The sequence below is a fragment of the Podarcis raffonei genome, chromosome 9 (assembly GCF_027172205.1).
Source record: "Podarcis raffonei isolate rPodRaf1 chromosome 9, rPodRaf1.pri, whole genome shotgun sequence".
Taxonomy (NCBI): Eukaryota; Metazoa; Chordata; class Lepidosauria; order Squamata; family Lacertidae; genus Podarcis; species Podarcis raffonei.
Window position 1 is genome coordinate 77,809,976 of NC_070610.1, and position 17,366 is coordinate 77,827,341.

General features: G+C 44.0%; 2 protein-coding genes across 2 annotated transcripts in view; both read left to right on the forward strand.

The window, feature by feature from the left end:
* The window catches only part of LOC128420556 (CD209 antigen-like protein A), a 188,593-nt gene that overhangs the window by 120,711 nt on the left and 50,516 nt on the right, over positions 1 to 17,366 (forward strand). The window contains exon 2 of the mRNA XM_053402161.1: positions 16,678 to 16,777. The gene's annotated coding sequence lies outside the window, so the exon portion shown is untranslated. The remainder of the gene's footprint in view (positions 1 to 16,677; positions 16,778 to 17,366) is intronic.
* LOC128420634 (C-type lectin domain family 4 member M-like) overlaps positions 1 to 17,366 on the forward strand; it is a 51,842-nt gene that overhangs the window by 22,735 nt on the left and 11,741 nt on the right. The window lies entirely within an intron of this gene.

Here is a 17,366-nt window from a genome sequence, read left to right on the forward strand (position 1 = left end):
CAATCTAAAGCAAAGGACCGGTCAGCTAAGGTCGAGAGAATTTGTTTTTTGCTTTTTAATATAAGATCTTGACTTCACGGTTCTGACATTATAAGAAGATTTACTGGAGGATAAAAGAATTTTGGGAGCTGAAATTTCACCCCCCCCCCCTAGACCCGGGAACATCCCGTGAGAAAGCCTGCTGTATTGAAGAGTTTGACAGCTGTCAAGTTAGCTGTCAGACAGCTAGTTGTCAGCTGGAAAAAGAGAACTTTGTTTCTGTTGCTTCTGCTGGTTTATTTGTTATAACTTGTTGAAAATAAGGAGGGCTGATACAAAATAACTGGACTTTTGGTTTGGAGCTGAAAGGAATATTAAGGAACTAAAATCCCCCTAGAGGGGTCTTAGTGACATTACATTACAAGAATGGCTGGAGGATGGAAAATTCAAGCAGAATTGGACAGAGCATTTGTTCTCCTGGGAAAGTTACAAGATCAGTTCAATGTTTTGTCTACAGAGGTTTCAGTACTATGCTTGACAGTAAATAACAGTTTTGATTCTGATAAGGACTTGAAACAGGAAGCCCGTTCAACTGAACAAATAAATGAAACTGAAAGTTTTGACAAGATGGAGCAATATGTTGCTTTAGAAGAAAATGAAGGAGGAGCTGGAATTCTGCAGAAGTCAAAGGAGAGTTGCAATTTGAGGCCTGACATGATGACAAAAAAGGATAATAAAAATTTGATGTGGAAAGCCTGGCCTGAATGAGAGTCTGAAAAATGGAGAGATCTCCTTTGGAGGAGATCTGAAGACCTGAGGATTACAAATTTGCTGAAGGTGAAAGTTGGAGCTTTGGGGACATGTGGATTTGAAAGAAATATGAAACAAGAGTTGGAGTACCCCATAGGCTTTGTTTTTAAGTACGGAGGTCTGGCTGGAAGCAATATGGATCCTGTTGGGCCGGAGGCTCTCCGAGACTTGGGGTTTAATATCAAGGACTATCAAAGAGACCGGCAGAAAGGAACTGAGAGAGATATAAGGGCCTCAGACGTGAGATCTCCAGGCTAAATAACATAAAGACTGATGGATATTGGTTGGGGACTGGAACCGGGAAAAGGGTGGGTGGAGGTTGGGAATCCAAAGGGTACATAAATATAATCTGCTTTGTTTTTTATATTTGCTAGTTGTATGGAAATTGGGAAAATCGTGGAAGGGAAATTTTGGTTGACTTTAGGAAAAAGGTTTAAGAATAATTAACGAGGTATAAGTATTGATGTGTAAATTTGGATAAGGTAAAATTGGTTTTAAAATTAAATAGAAATAAGGCTGGTAAAAATAAATTGAGGAAATGGAAGAAAGAAGAAAAGTTAAATAACAGTATGTTAGAACAAATGTTCAAGTTAAAGTGGAGAAATAAGTTAAGGATTTGCTGAATTGACAATTTAAATTGGAATACAAGAAGGGGAAGTGTGAGGAGGTCTGAGAAATAAGGTTAAGGAAAATAAGTATCTGAAACTTTATGTGTTTTTTTTATTGTTGTTAAGTCTTGAATTTTATGTATTTTTGTGTTGTTTTTATTTTGTTTATTTTTTGTTTTTGATTGTTATATGTTTGTTGAAAATACCAATAAATATTTATTTAAAAAAAAAAGAATTGTAGTGCAGTGGGAACCTGCCCTGATTCTGCCCCAGCTGAAAGCCCCTCCTCTAGCTGAAAACTCTTAGAGCCAGAGCAGAGTGCTGCCCTCCTTTGCACCTGGCCACCCTAGGGAAACATCAGAGATATTTAGTTCAGCTCTCCTGAATCTTTGAATTGACTTAGCCTCTATGGTTAGGAAAGAAAAGACTTTTCCATTCTTTGCTATAACAGAGACAATCAAAACAGGTAAGGTAAAAGACCTGTCCTTTATTATTTTCACCCATGAGAGCCCTGCCTCTGCAGAGACAATCAAAAGAGGTCAACTGAAAGAGAGAGATTCATGAGCAGCACTTTGAAGGCAACTTCCGCCAACTTGGTCAGAGAGACTGCTGGGCAGTGGGGTGATTCGTGCAACAGCAAAATCTCTCTCCTGTTTCACAAACCCATCATCAGACAGAAACCCTCAAGCCCACTCACATAGTGAATTGACCCCTTGGCCACTGAACACATAATAGGTAAAGTGATTATAAAATTGTCTATAAAGCTTTAGATGCGAGAGCAAAGAATGGGAATGAACGCATTGTCAGGGAGAGGCAAACGGGGAAAGAGCTAAGGGGAGAGGCCAGCACTTATAGAGAGCCGTCTGACAGCGAAGAGGAGGCAGGGAGGGGGGAGGATGAGCCCGGAACTAGTCATTCTGCAAACAGAGGAAATCAGAGGCGTGGTTTCCACAGACTTGCATGTTGGGCAAGAAAAAGTAAAAAGAAACCAGACGCGGCATCTTGGCCGACAGGGTCGGACATGCTCTGAAGCACTGGAGATGTTCCTTTGAACTTTGTAAATAAATCAAAGAGACTGTAACTGGCAGTGAGCCTGGAGTTCTTATCTATGCCAGCTTGGCAGCACACACCTCTTACAGCATGTCGTGTCCCCAATTTGCTGCTGGAAAGCTGGTGGAATAAGGAATAAACCTCAGAATGGAGAAGGAGGTCTTGGAGCTGAGAAAGCGAAATGTCGCTCTGGAACAGAGATCGTCCGACTTGCAGGCCCGTCTGGAAGAAGCCAGGCCTGCTCAGAGAGAACCCACAGGTGGGCTATCGGCAGGTGGGGCAAGTCAGTGTGGGTGGAACGGTTCCATGGTGACCCGGAAAGTTACTTGGATTTCAAAACCGAGATGCGATATTTTTTAGAGCTTGAATCGGCCAAGTTTGGGAACGATGCCCAGAAAGTTGCTCACATAATTAGACACCTGGCAGGAGGGGCTAGAAGTTGGATCCGGCCATTAATAGCCTCGAATAATGAAGCCCTCAGAAATGTGGCCAAGATTAGGCAAGCTATGGACTTTATCTATGCAGATCAAAGTTTAATTGACAAGACGCAGGAGGAGCTTTTGGCTTTGAAACAAGGCAGATCCACAGTACAGTTACTGGTCAGAATTTGCTATGCTCCTGCAGAAACTGGGTTGGGATTTAGAGGCAGACCCTGTACAAGCTTTGTTTAAAAATGGACTTAACCCAGAAATTAAGGACGAGCTTGCAAGGGGCACCCGCCCTAAAAATATGGATGAATTAACGAAGGCTGCTCTTGTGGTGGGTTTGAGACAGGAAGCCAGATGGCGGGAAAGGAAGCAAGGCAGAGAGCGGAGTTTCCATGGTGACCGCATTCTTGAGATGCCTGCAGCTGCCTCAGAATGTCAACAAGAGCCGGAGCCCATGGAGATAGGCACAGCCCGGGCGCGGGAGAGTTTGAAAGCCAACGTTCGGGCGGGAAGGAGAAAAAAGACTGGCAAGCGGCAAAAAGATGTTTTGTGTGTCAGAAAACTGGGCACTTTGCCAGGGTGTGTCCAGAGTGTCGTAACTGGCAAGGAATGGTGGGGGCCACCCAACAGGCAGAGGCAGAGGAAGCCCAGCCTTCGGGAAATGAAGAAGCCTGGCTGGTGGTGCACCGGGGCAACAGCCAGGCGGGAGCAACACAGAAAGTCCTCGGCTTGGGCACCCCAAAGCAAGCATAGTGTTGAAGGTGGTCCTAGAACTCCCAAATGGCCAGGCGGTGGAGGAGTTGGCTCTCGTTGATTCTGGTGCTTCAGCATCCTTTTTTAGCAAGGAGTTTGCAGCGCAGCACCAACTGAACCTGAGGCCTTTGGATTTTCTGCTGCAAGTGACCACAATTGATGGAAGAGAACTGCTGGGAGGTGAAGTGATGCATCAAACACCTCCAATGCGAATGCGGGTGGCTACCCACTCCGAGGTCATCGCCTTTCACGTGGCCACACTGGCGGGTCCGCCTGTCATATTGGGCATGAGCTGGTTGGCTTTGCACGATCTGGTGGTTTCCTGGCACCAACGGTCCCTGACGTTCGGTTCGACGCACTGCATGGAGAGCTGCCTGGCTCAAGGGCAACCTCAACAAAGGGAGGGCAGGAGGGCAGCAGCATGCAGAGCGGGGACGACCGAGATCCCATCGTATTACAGGGATCTACAGGAGGTGTTCAGCGAGAAAGAGGCTGAAGCATTGCCGCCGCATCGACCATATGATTGTCAGATCAACCTGGTCCCGGGGGCCACATTGCTGGTGGGAAAGACCTATGCCATGTCAGAGGGAGAGCTCAAGGACCTAAAGGAGTTTATTGAGAAAAATCTAAGAAGGGGTTCATCAGGGAATCCAAGGCGGCAGGGGGGAGCCCCGTGTTCTTCGTGGACAAGAAATCGACTAGAAAAAGTAAAAAGAAACCAGATGCGGCATCTTTGCCGACTGGGTCGGACATGCTCTGAAGCACTGGAGATGTTCCTTTGAACTTTGTAAATAAATCAAAGAGATTGTAACTGTCAGCGAGCCTGGAGTTTTTATCTATGCCGGCTTGGCAGCACACACCTCTTACACACATATTACGTCAATTGTACATAAAAAGCAAGCTAAAGATGTTCAGCACCAAAACACACATTTTGTGAGAGTCGTATAATGCCATTTCCCTCTTTCTCTTTGACCTTTGGAAATATGACTGCCTTTAAAGACATTGTTCCAAAACCAGGTCTAAATCCTGATTGACATGGATCTAGAAAATCAGTTTTCTCCAAGAGCACCTGCATCTGGTCCATAACCACCCACTCAAGAACCTTGCACAGGAAGGGGAGATTAGCAACCGGCAGGCAGTTACTTAGATTTTCTGAGCACAGGGAAGATTTCTTTAGGAGTGGTTTTACCACTCCTGCCTTCAAGCAGGTTGGGACCAGCCCCTCTTATAAAGAGGCATTAATAATCTTTCTAGTCCAGCCAGCTGTCCCCTCCCTACTAGTTTGTATCAGCCACAAGGGGCAGGGTCCAGTGTACAAGTGGTTGTCCTGACCGATCCAAGGACCTTGTCCACATTCTTGAACCTTGTCTCATCAGCCCTGTTCAGGGAAGTTTTAAATGGTTGGTGTTCAATTGTGTTTTAATTTTTTGGAAGTAGCCCAGAGTGGTTGGGGGAAACCCAGTCAAACCCAGTCAGATGGGCAGCATATTATTATTATTATTATTATTATTATTATTATTATTATTATACGGTTGTTCCAGAGATCAGCCAAAGCTCAGCAGGAGCACCAGTCAGATCAGCTGGAAAATCCCCCAGAGCCATTTGGAAGCCCACTAGATCCATCCTGTCAGCTCAGGCAGGGAGACTGCTTGGCAGCAAACCAGGTGGTAAACCAGCAGAATCCTTCATCTGTCCCAGTTGCCCAATGCCAGCAACACACAGACTAGATTCTCCCTCCCCCCCCCCGCAACTGGACAGAGAGCCTGTAGAGAGAAAGAGAATTTTGATAAACTACTCCCCCTTCCCAACCTTCAAGTCTGCCCTGATGCTGCCCTGAGTATCCAGGTGGAAACAAGTAGGTGAGGCTCTTGACTGCACTCCCTGTTCCAGCTATGCCCACCCAGGTATTTACTGCACCATCAACATGGGTTGAAGAGTTAATGTTTTTCTTGTTTTAAGATTTCTGAGCTTCCTAGATGAATATATGTTATCATGTGGCGACAGAAATGAACTTAACAAAAATAATTGAAATCTGCACAGACATATAAGGTGGTTCCCATTAAATTCCCTATCTTGTTTTCTTTTTCTCTTCTTCCTCCATATCTGGCTTGACTCAAAGACCTCCTTATTGGAAACTTGAATGACAGTTGGATTAGATATCAAAGGACTTTCTATTTGTTTTCTCATGACCAAGATTCATGGGCGAATTCCCAAAAAAAGTGTGAGAGGGAAGGCGCCAAGCTCCTTTCTATGGAAACATATCAAGAACAGGTGAGCATCAAAGCTAAGTATAGTTAAGGCAGGGGATCTTCTTGAGCCAAAGGGCTCCTATCATCACTATCCATTTAGGAAGGTTACATGTACCTGTATGCAGCCAAGACAGCAACTCCATCAGTCAAGCCAAGGGGTGGGAGGGGCAGGGAGAGCTGCTACCCTCTGGGACTCAATAAGGTTTCTTGGAGCTGCTGAGCTCTAATAGAATGAAGCTGGCAGTCAGGAAGGAGATCTTCAAGGAGGAGGAGGAGTAGATACTTCAGAGGCATCTATCACTTGGATTCTCTGTAAATTCTTCCTCTGTTCTTTGTGATGTATTCAGTTTTTTTGGGGGAGGGGAAGGCTACCCTCACCACGCTAACCTTCTGGCAGGAGAGTATCATGGAGATGACTCTAGAGGAGCTTGCAAGGTATATCCTTTTCCCAGCCCTTTAGCTCTGGCACAGGGGCTACTGGGGTGCTGCAGGGCACAGACATGGGTGAGATCCCATCATCATGCCATCAAGCATACCACAACCGGACTGATTCCAGTGTCTCTGGAACCAACCATCAAACATGGATGCAGAAATTGGAGTATTTGACACACAGGTCACTGTCCTGCTAGGTGGTTCCAAGACCAACTGTTCTCTGGCACAGTCATTTACAGTATCTGGAAATTATAACTCTGTGTCATGACTGGAAGACATATGTAGCCAGTCTCGGTGAGGGCAGGTGAAGTTCCCCTTCACTACAATATTTCCTCTTAGGGGTGCTTCCTTGATTCCATCACCATCATCTTCGTCATTCATCATCATCATCATCACCATCAGCATCATAATTTTGATCAGGGGGACAATACCACATCCACTGTACGAAAATATTATTGGTGATGGGAATACAATCTATAGTTTTGATCACTGCTTTTTAAATATGTTTGCTTTATGCCTCTTGAATTTCTGTAAAGGGCTATATAGTCTCCCAGAGAAAGGGACATTGTCTTAAAAAGATTTTATTTGTTCTTTCTCAACACCCCTACCCTAGTATTTTATAAACAGGCAAGTACAAAGGCGTAAGAAGTTTTTTTGGTTTGGAGTCTTTAAAGACAAGGCAAAGAAATGGAGATGGCTGTCAGGAGTAGAGGCTTTAGTCACGTAAGTTTCTGCAGAAACATTTGTTAATGGCATGCATTCCAAGAAGTTGCAGATTCTGTTTACATAATTGATCTTTTCCCTTTCCAAATATATTTTGCCATGCAATTTTCTCTACTACCAAAGACCTACATATGTACTCCTCCACATCATTGCCCAGATGAGCGGCTGCTGCTTCTCACTAGGTTGCAGAGGCAGGAAGGCTCCTCTTCCTGCTTCTCTAACCTAATGAATGTGGTGATTCGGAAGAGGATGAAGCCATGCTTTTAAATGGTTTGTGCTCCTTAGTTCAGCTTCAAAAGGACTTGTGGGAACCTAAAGCTGAGCAACACTGTCAGCTGGCAGTTTAAGATAGTTCATGGTTCCCTTTAAGTATCTAACAACTCTTTTCAGCTTGTGTGGATGGATGTACAAGGTCAGAGTTAGATCTCACTCATCCACAGCTTGGTAGTAGAACAGAGAACTGGTCTGGCATTTATTACCAAGGCTGCATTAACAGAGGGCTGCTTTCAATTTTGCAAGGTCTCCTGGAACAAAATCCAATGACATTCATCTTCATTGATGCACCCAATACCAACTTTACAAACAGGCAGTGGGGTTGTATAATACTAGCTGGGAAATTAAACCCTGTATGCCAGCGATTCCCAGTTAGCTAAGTACTGCAGACCCCTTCATTTTCAAAAGCCACGCCATGGGCCACCATACCTTTGAACATTTTGATATCTCTGTGTTTTAGTTTTAGTTATGTGAATGACACCATGAAACCCCTGGGTGGGTGGTCCGTGGACCACCAATTGGGAGCCACTACTGTATGTGATCTTAGACTTGATCACCCAAACATCTCATGGGAATAAAAAACACCTACTATTACTAGTAATATAAATTTAATAGATTTACAGAGAGCTAAAAATGAGGAAGTTATCACAGAATGAGTTTATCACAAAATTTTAGTGCTGTGTAGTAGGACTTGATTCAGGATACAATGGACACTGGAGAATGCAAGTGACAATAAGAGTGAGGCTTGGGTGATACCTTTGTCAACTATGGATGATTGATTAAACTTAGAATCAGCATGTAAGATTTAGATAAGATATATATGTGAGAGATATCATAACATTTCAGACAACTGTATAATGGCTTTGTGGTTATAGATTATATTTTGTATTTCATTTGTAGACATAGCTATTTTTGTTTCTGTATAGTGACATTGCTCTCTTCATTCATGGGGTGGGTGATGGATGTGAGATGAGGTGGATGAAGGCGGATGCAAATCTAACATGGTTTTAATATGCTCAGAACAATCACTACTGTGCTAACTCTGATACTTGAGAGTAAGGATCTCTCAACACCCACAACTGTCCAGAGCAGATCTGAGGAGGATGTGGGTGCATATGGAAAGGAGAGAGGGCCAGTTCTGTTGCAGAAATGGAAATCCTGGCAAGAGCAGAAGTACTGCATTGGATACTGCCCAAAGTAAACTGACTGAAAGTTCTTGTGTGTACCAAAGAGCCTCCAAAGATGACACCTTCACTTTTTTGTAGTTTCCTATGAGAAATCACTTCATGTTTAAAAGAAAAGAGACAGTCTTGACCCACAGTTGTTGTTGTTGTTTTCCTTACATGGTTAGAATTCTAAAATCTAGGGAGAAAAATCCATCCCAATTGTGGGTGGATGTTAAGAGAGAAAGAGCTGGACATCTTTTTAATGGTAGAAGGCATAGGGAGTGCGTGAGGAAGTAGACATCCAATCTTGATTGATCAGTGCTGCTCTTTTCTTTTCAGGTACTGGAGAAGAGGTGAGCCTAGACACCCAAACCAAAACCACTGTGCCGCAATAGGCCTTGATTGCGGTTTGGATTGCTGGATGGCATTAAAATGTGAGGTACGCATAGGGTACATTTGTAAGAAGGTGCCTGATGATGCTTGGCTCTAAGAAGACACTTTCAAGATGAACGAAACTGGATCTCATGATCACTACACAAAAACAAAATCAAGAGATCACCCCACCCCGCTGTTTTAATGCCCAATCCACTCTGCCATCTAGATTATGGGACTCTTTGGCATCAGCCCTCAAAAACACCTTGAAAAGACCTTATTCTGCAAGCTCAGATGTAGATGGCTACAAAAATAAAGAATGGAAGGGTCCAGTTATAGCCTGTTTTTCGTTTAATGTATTTATTTGCAATGCATACCAATATTTGTTTCCTTACTCTCTGTGTTTGATGCCCCATTGCTCCTTCTGATCTCCATGATTGCTACCTTACAAGGCACATAAGGACAACTATGCATGCCAGGCAATGAGAATGGGGGCCACCCAGCGCCTGATGTTCCCTTCTAGCAGACTTGCGTGGCGAGTTCCCCCCCCCCAGTGGAAATAAAGACACATGACACAATTATTAAGGTTCATGGTCTAAATAAGGCCACAACTTTATTGGCTACAGGTGATGAATGGTATTGGCTTAGGCATTGGTCCTATCTGACTATATCCGACTTCAGCCCGTCCGCTTGAAGTCCAGGAAGGGTTCACCACCGGTAGGGGGAGTTCTGCTGATGCACATCAACTGGGAACTCCCCCGGGGTCACCGCTCAGGGGTGTGCCTTAGGCCCTCACCTCCATAGTCTTCGGACAGGGCCACGCCCCCCGGAATCCTTTATTGGACTACCCTTCAATATGTGGGGCAGGTGATGGCGCTTCCTCCCCTCTTCCATCTACAAAACAATACCCATACCAATGCCTAACCGCCACTCGAGCAGAAGCTCGTGGCCAGTACCCTCAGACCTGCAACCAATCCCTAATCCCAGAAGTTATATCAGCCAACCAAACATCATTTCCCGCATCAGAAAGATGGATGCCATCCTCTTGGTAGAGGGCCACTTTGCTGAACTGGATATTGGGGTGGTCAATGACCCGACTGTTGGGATCAAACCTCTATCGGGAGAAGCTGGCAACTTTCCCAGGCACCCGGCTTGATCTCCGGTGACCTCCCCAGCAAACACAGCAAACACAGGCTAGGTCTCTATAGGCGACCTTCCCCAGCGTGGGAAGAACACACCCACTCCCTCCTGCCCCCCGGCAGGGACAAGAGATAGTCAGAAACGTCTATTTACATGGTTTTATTTCTGACTCTTCAGCATTACAGAAAACATGTCTGCTCTCCTCAAACATCGGCAAACAAGAGAGTAAGACTTCCTGTACAATCACAAGAGGAAGCTCTCATATTACACTCTGAGCAAATTCCGGTGAACTGCCCTGTGAACTGACTGGACCGCTGTTTCCCACAGTCAGCCAAATCACATGGTGTAAACAAGCTGGATGTCTACAGCTGTGATGAGCTCATATTCTGACACCGACCCCCCCCCCCCAGTGCTGCCACTCTATGCGCCACCGAATGTTCCAAAATCTTTCTAGCTTTGTTTATTGCAATAGGGCACCGACAGTCCCTCCATACATGCCTCTCCAGCAGTGATGACCAAATTAGGGTTAAATTTGGAAAGGAGGCAATCAAATCATAGAAGTCGTTATAAATGTTCCACATCAAGTCCACGCCTTTTCGATAGGCCAAATCATTTTATCCCAGCTGAATGACCAGGGCATCTGGCGGACCTTCCAAAGTGGCTCTGGCTTTCACAGCACACATAAATTCCACCCAGCGCATCCCCCTCTGTGAGATCCAGGGAATTTTACTGTGGGGGCTAGATCCAGCCTGCTCTCCAGGCCACAGTTGATGGCACCGTTTCTAGCCCAGTGGACAATGCTGTGGCCTATAATCCAAATGCATGCCTGAAAGGAGAAGAATGCAACAAACCCCAGGTCAGGTATGATGTGATCAGTCATAAGGTCTTACGAATATACCCCTTAAATGCTTCAGTCTTCCATTGTCCCAAGTCCTTTATCTGCGGCCTGGGATTCCCCCAATTGCGCAGGGCTCCAGCCCTGTGCACGTGGTGGGGCCGTCAGGCCCGCAATTCCACCTCCACTGCAGGGTGGAAGTGGCTTAATCACAAATACAATTTTGGGTTTATCACTGGGAAATTCCAGTGCCCTTACTCTCATATAGAGCTAACATTGGGCAACAAACACAGTGAACTGTTTTGATTTCTTCAGAACTTGGCAGGGGGCATGACTGGGGTCCACACCAGTGTGGGCACAGCACTGGCAGCATGTGCTGCTCCTTTCATGGCATTCATGGTAGCAGGGGTGCCAACTTGAATAAAATATTGGGGGTGGAGCAGGTAAGCTCCCCCCTGCATAATCGATCACAAGACAGTGCACGCACATCATTTGAATGGCAATGGCGGCCCCCTAAAATATTTTCTGGGGGCCTCTACCTCTTGAAGTTCGCTCCAATGCACAGTGGCCGTCAACTGAGTTAAGTAACCAACTAGACTCTGCTGTCCTGAATCAGACCTTTACAAGGTGTGAATAATAGCTTGGTCTGTGTTGAGGATTAGCACCCCAGGAGTCTAGCCGGGGACCTCTCCTGCCACATCTTGCATGATTGATGGCTGGAAGTGGTTGTGGTTGCTTCAATCTGTCCTGTATACCCAGCCAAGGAGAACTGATATTTTAATCTTTACTGTCGGGGAATGAACTGAACAGGAAGACTCGGAAGTGTCCACTCAGTCTGTTCGGCTCCTCTCAGAAGAGGAGGGAGAGTGGGAAGGTTTGCCCCCTTATCTCCAGCAGTTTCAAGAGGAAAAGAAGACAGAGCTGAATTATAGCTGAAGGTAGTGGTGGAGGAGGGGGGAGTGAGAGAGCAGACTGCAGAGATCTCCCTGGTAAGTTTGGGAGATTCTCCTTCTCCAAGGGCTCATCACTCACTCTGTATTCAGGTGCAAAGAATGCAGAGGCGTGTGATTCCCGGGATTTTCTGTAGGTACTCAGGATATTGTTGGAAATGGAAGAGGTGATCTTCAGAGTAGGCAATGTCTCCTTTGTGTGGAGACCTGGATTCTTTGTCTTGCAACCAGATGACTGAATAAAAAACATAAATATAAACTTGCTTGTTCTTCTTGTCTTTGATGCTAACAGGAGAGGAGAGGGTTCTCCGCTCCTGACTTTTATTGACAAAAAGATATCAACTTGGTGGTATGTATGATACTTGTTTCTTATGCCTCTTAGGTGAGGGGAGAGACTTCATCAGGCAAGGCCTCTTTCCACCTGCCTTGCCCCACCCTCCAGTCTCTGCTTCTCATTTTGTATTGTATTATGTTGTGCACTGTGGTTTGCTGTTGTTTTATTGATTGGAGTTTAGAAATTACTTATTGTAACTGTTGAGTGGATTTCTGTTTAATTTTGAAATGCTGATATTTAATATAATTCTATATTATTTTAATGAATGTTGAATGTTAATTTATTTGCATATTGTATATTGTATTATGCATATTGTCTTATTTATATGATGTTAGCCGCTCTGAGCCTGGCTTTGGCTGGGGAGAGCGGGAAACAAATAAAATTTATTATTATTATTATTATTATTATTATTATTATTATTATTATTATTATGCCATGGATCCTTGTTCCTAACTCTGAGAGAGGAGGTCGTGGAGGTGTTTCATGAAGGAAGATCTGAAGCCGGCTTTCAGAACTTCTGTTGGGATTCCATCCTGTCATGTTTCTTTACCACTTGCTTGATAGTTAGACTCATAGAATCATAGGATTGTAGAGTTGGAAGATACTCAGAGGGTCATCTAGTCCAACCCTCTGCAATGCAGGAATCTCAAACTGAAGCCTCCATGACAGATTTCCAGCCCCTTGATCATCTTGGTTGCCCTCCTCTGCACGCATTCCAGCTTGTCAACATCCTTCTTAAACTGTGGTGCCCAAAATGGGACACAGCACTCCAGGTGTGGTCTGACTTGGGAAAATAGAGTGGTACTATTACTTCCCTTGAATGGGACACTAGACTTCTGTTGCTGCAGCCTAGAAGAGCATTAGTTCCTCGTCCCCCTGCTGCATCACACTCTTGACTCATGTTAAGCTTGTGGTCTCCTTAGACCCCTAGATCCTAGTAGCCATTTTATTTGTTTTCTTGTTGTTAAATTTCTATAATGCACTTCACTCAAAGCTCACAGTGTGATAGCTTGCATTTTTGAGGTACAGAAACCCTTAATCTAAGTGTAGAAATCATTTCTTACCTGTTGATTCAAGTAGAAGGTTCTGGTATTTTCTCTGTGTGACACAAGCTAGAAGTTGGTGCCTTTTCTAGCTGGTGCAACCTGGAACATTTTAACTGACAAGTATGTTTGCATTCTGCTGAGAGCAGGTGCTGTTTTGGGTTAAGCTAGTTTAAGCAAGAATGAACTGGTCCTGTAATCTTTCTCCCAAGGTCATGGTGCCTTTTAATAACAGGCCAGAGGGAGCCTGGTTTAATTCTCTCTTTTTCTTTCTTGGTTCTCCATCTGCTTTGTTGCTGTGTGTTTTTTCTCATTTGAGTGGTGATTTGTATGTGGTATATTTAACTTGATTCAGCATACAATGGACACTGGAGAATGCAAGGCCTGTTTCAGGGGATGTCAAGTACACTGGCTGGCAAGGGAGTTTCCCTCTCCCTCCAGTAGTTTCCAATAAGAAGTAACAAGCCTTCTGTTGTTCCTGGACCCTTTCAGTCATCCGAGTTCTAGGGGAGGGAGGGACTTCCCCACCACTCTCAACTGAAGAATCTCCTAAAGGCTCCCTCCCTCCTGGTTGCCTAGCTACCATCTCAAAAATGTCCAGCTCTTCCCCAATTGAGCAGCCTCTGAATCTACTGGTCTCTCAGCTTCTGGTGTTAAAAACTTCCCGATACAGGGCTGCCTTCAGATGTCTTCTAAAAGTTGTGTAGTTCTTAATCTCCTTGACATCTGACGGAAGGGTGCTCCACAAGAAGGCCCTCTGCCTGGTTCGCTGCAACCTCACTTCTCACAGTGAGGGAGCCAGAAGAAGACCCTTGGAGCTGGGCCTCCAGGCTGGACTATGGGGGTGCAGATGCTCCTTCAGGTATACAGGGCTGAGGCCATTTAGAGGATTAAAGGTCAGCACCAACATGTTGAATTGTGCTCAGAAATATACTGGGAGCCACTAGAGATAGGACCAGTGTTATATGATTCTTGTATCTTTATACAAAAGGGCAGGTTCTGAATGACAGAAATCATTTCTGAACAATATTTTTATTGGTAGTGTCATATAAACATACAAAAACATAATGAACAATAAGAGAAACAAGGGTACATAGTTATGAGGGGTTTCTAGCATATGAAGCTTAAAGGTAAAGGGTAAAGGGACCCCTGACCATTAGGTCCAGTCGTGACCGACTCTGGGGTTGCGGTGCTCATCTCGCTTTACTGGCCAAGGGAGCCGGCATACAGCTTCCGGGTCATGTGGCCAGCATGACTAAGCCACTTCTGGAAAACCAGAGCAGCGCACGGAAACACCATTTACCTTCCCGCCAGAGCAGTACCTATTTATCTACTTGCACTTTGACGTGCTTTCGAACTACTAGGTGGGCAGAAATGTGAAGCTTATCAGAGTCCAGTTCAGAGTTTGTGCAGATCTGTCTTTCCAAGTACAGTTATCGATGAGTTGCCATTGGTTGAAGGTCAGTTGCATGCAGGGCTTTTTTGCATCTGGAACTCACTTGAACTCAGTTCTGACACCTCTCAGGAGGACACGATTGTGAGACAGCAAGGGAGGTGTTCATGCTAGGTTCCTGTACCTTTTGAGTGTGGAAAAATAGCACTGGTATGTATGTTTTGATGATGATACATTCAATAAATGTAGACCAAACATGTTGAAATTTGAATGTTTCTGTTCCTTGTCTTTGTGCTTTAACTTTGCAAATGAAGATTTACACTAATGCACTTTGCCATCTTTCCTGGTACAAGTGTTGAGATAGAAAGCTTTCCAATATTACTAGCAGAGTTTATGAGGAGTAAGGATTCTTCTGGGGGATATGCTTTGAAGGTAAAACATGTACCCGGCCTAAAAAAAAATAAAACTAATAACTTTTGGAAAAATAAGTAGTATAATAAATCTGAAATAAACATTTCCCTGGATTTATGCTTTATGTGGAATGCTGATTGGATATGATCAGCAGCCAATCAGGAAATGGTATAGCCTAAATGGGAGGAGTTCTGGAATGCCTGACATCACAAGGGAGGTGGTTCGTAGCCAGTGGAAGGATGAAAAACCCTTAAGAAGAAATTAGGGAAAAGATTGTTCCATGACAACATCAAGGTATCCAAACAGAAATAAGTCTGATGGGTGGAACACTTTCCTTACAAGCTTTGATATTTGCAGGGTCTCATTCCAGGGCCAAAAGGTCACTAAGAGGGAAAATGATAGGGAGCTTTTATAAACCACAGATGGTTTTTCTCTTTTAAATACTAGAACTCAGGGTCATCCAATGAAACTGAGTGGTGGAACATTTGAGGGCTGTCTACAGGTGCTGTATTACCGGTAGTATTACTGTATTGGCCAATAGCAACCACCAGGCACGCAAGAGGTTCTTTGGATTCCACTGGACAGAGACTCTTAGGTAGAGACAAACTTTTATTAATTGGTAAACATTAGCAAAGAAATTGATCAGCAACGTAGAATACAGTCTAACAGAAAACCAACAGCAACTGGAATAAACTGTAAAGCCAATAATATAATCTATAAGCAGGCAGCCCTGTTTAGGGAAATTTATAATGACTGATTTTTTAATGTATTTTTAATCTTTTGTTGAAAGCCGCCCAGAGTGGCTGGGGAAACCCAGCCAGATGGGAGGGGTATAATTAATTTTTTATTATTATTATTATTATTATTATTATTATTATTATTATTATGCAAAAGATCTTAGGCCACAATAATCATAATACAGATAGAATAGGTTTAGTTCTTCATGTCTCCCCAGCCAAAGGAGATCTGTAAGGATTATCTGGGACACTTCAGACTGGCAGACAGTCGTTCTCTTCACATTCTGGAATGGAGCATAGAACAATGTATCAAGATCTCCCTGTCTCCAGCTGCTGGCCTTTATATACTCCATAGTGAAGGTCTCATTCCAAGCTGGCAACAGATGTAATTCATGATGTAATTCCATTCCCATCCTTTGATCTGACCTGGGAGTCGACACATGTGGGTGTGAGCCTTCATTTGCATTCTTTATCTGTGCAGTTCAGTCAATGTAAGGTTACTTTGCTCCATCCATCCCTCATGCAGTCAGGTGTTTGATAGCTAGCCAAGTCATGAAGTTGCTTTCACTTCTTCTCAAACAGCCAGGTTCCTTATATTAAAGCTACAGCTACATGGCAAATCACATTCTGTTTTATTCCCTGGCAATACAAGTGCCCTGCTCTGATTCATGGGCCCAGTTTGTCAATCCAGATCCAGATCATGAACCAGATCATGATCCAGAAAATACAAGTCTTTGGAAAACCCATTTGCTAGCTCAGATGGCTTCAAAACAGAATTAGACAACAGCCTTCTTTCTTTCTTTCTTTCTTTCTTTCTTTCTTTCTTTCTTTCTTTCTTTCTTTCCTTCCTTCCTTCCTTCCTTCCTTCCTTCCTTCCTTCCTTCCTTCCTTCAGCTGCAGCATCAGATGTCAGGCTGGGTCATTGCCAAAAGGAAATGAAGTGGCACACTTGGAGGGCCTGTGTAATAGCTTCCCTCTGTTTCTTTTCCAGGTCCACCTCATGGTCTCCAAAGTCTTGCTAGACTCAATTGGATTTACATGCATCCAACTGAGACCAGATCTAGGACTCCATCTTTTCTGATGATTAGGAGGTAGTTATATAATTAAATGTATATACCTTCCTTAAAGGGCGAGGAACATGTGGCCCTCCAGATGTTACTGGTCTACAACTCCCGTCATCCCCAACTATTGACCATGATGACTGTGATGGAGGGAGTTGGCACCCAGGAACATCTGAAAACCTCATAGATCCCACATGATCTATGAAATAGTGAACATCTTTTAATGTATTGTGGGAAGCCACTTTCAGCCCGAGGGCTGGTATCTTGATGAAAACAGCTCTAGTTGCTGCTGTAAAAGGGACAAACACAAAATTGAAAGGCATTTGGACCTTTAGGCATGGTAATTTGGCACAGTAAGTAATCCTGACATAAGCAGATAGCCTATAAATAAACTCCAATAAATGTTGCGAAGCAAGATATTTCTTTTTAGCACACACCAATAACTGAGATTTCAGCTGCATTAATAGCAAAACCAAAAACACTTCATCTGATCTTATCAGCTGATGTACAGATCAACCCATTTCATTCACAAAGAAGATTGCCCCAAATTTGAATTACCCCGTAAAATAAATATAGAGTGAACATATGGATCAAACCCATAACTGTTGTTTGCAAATGC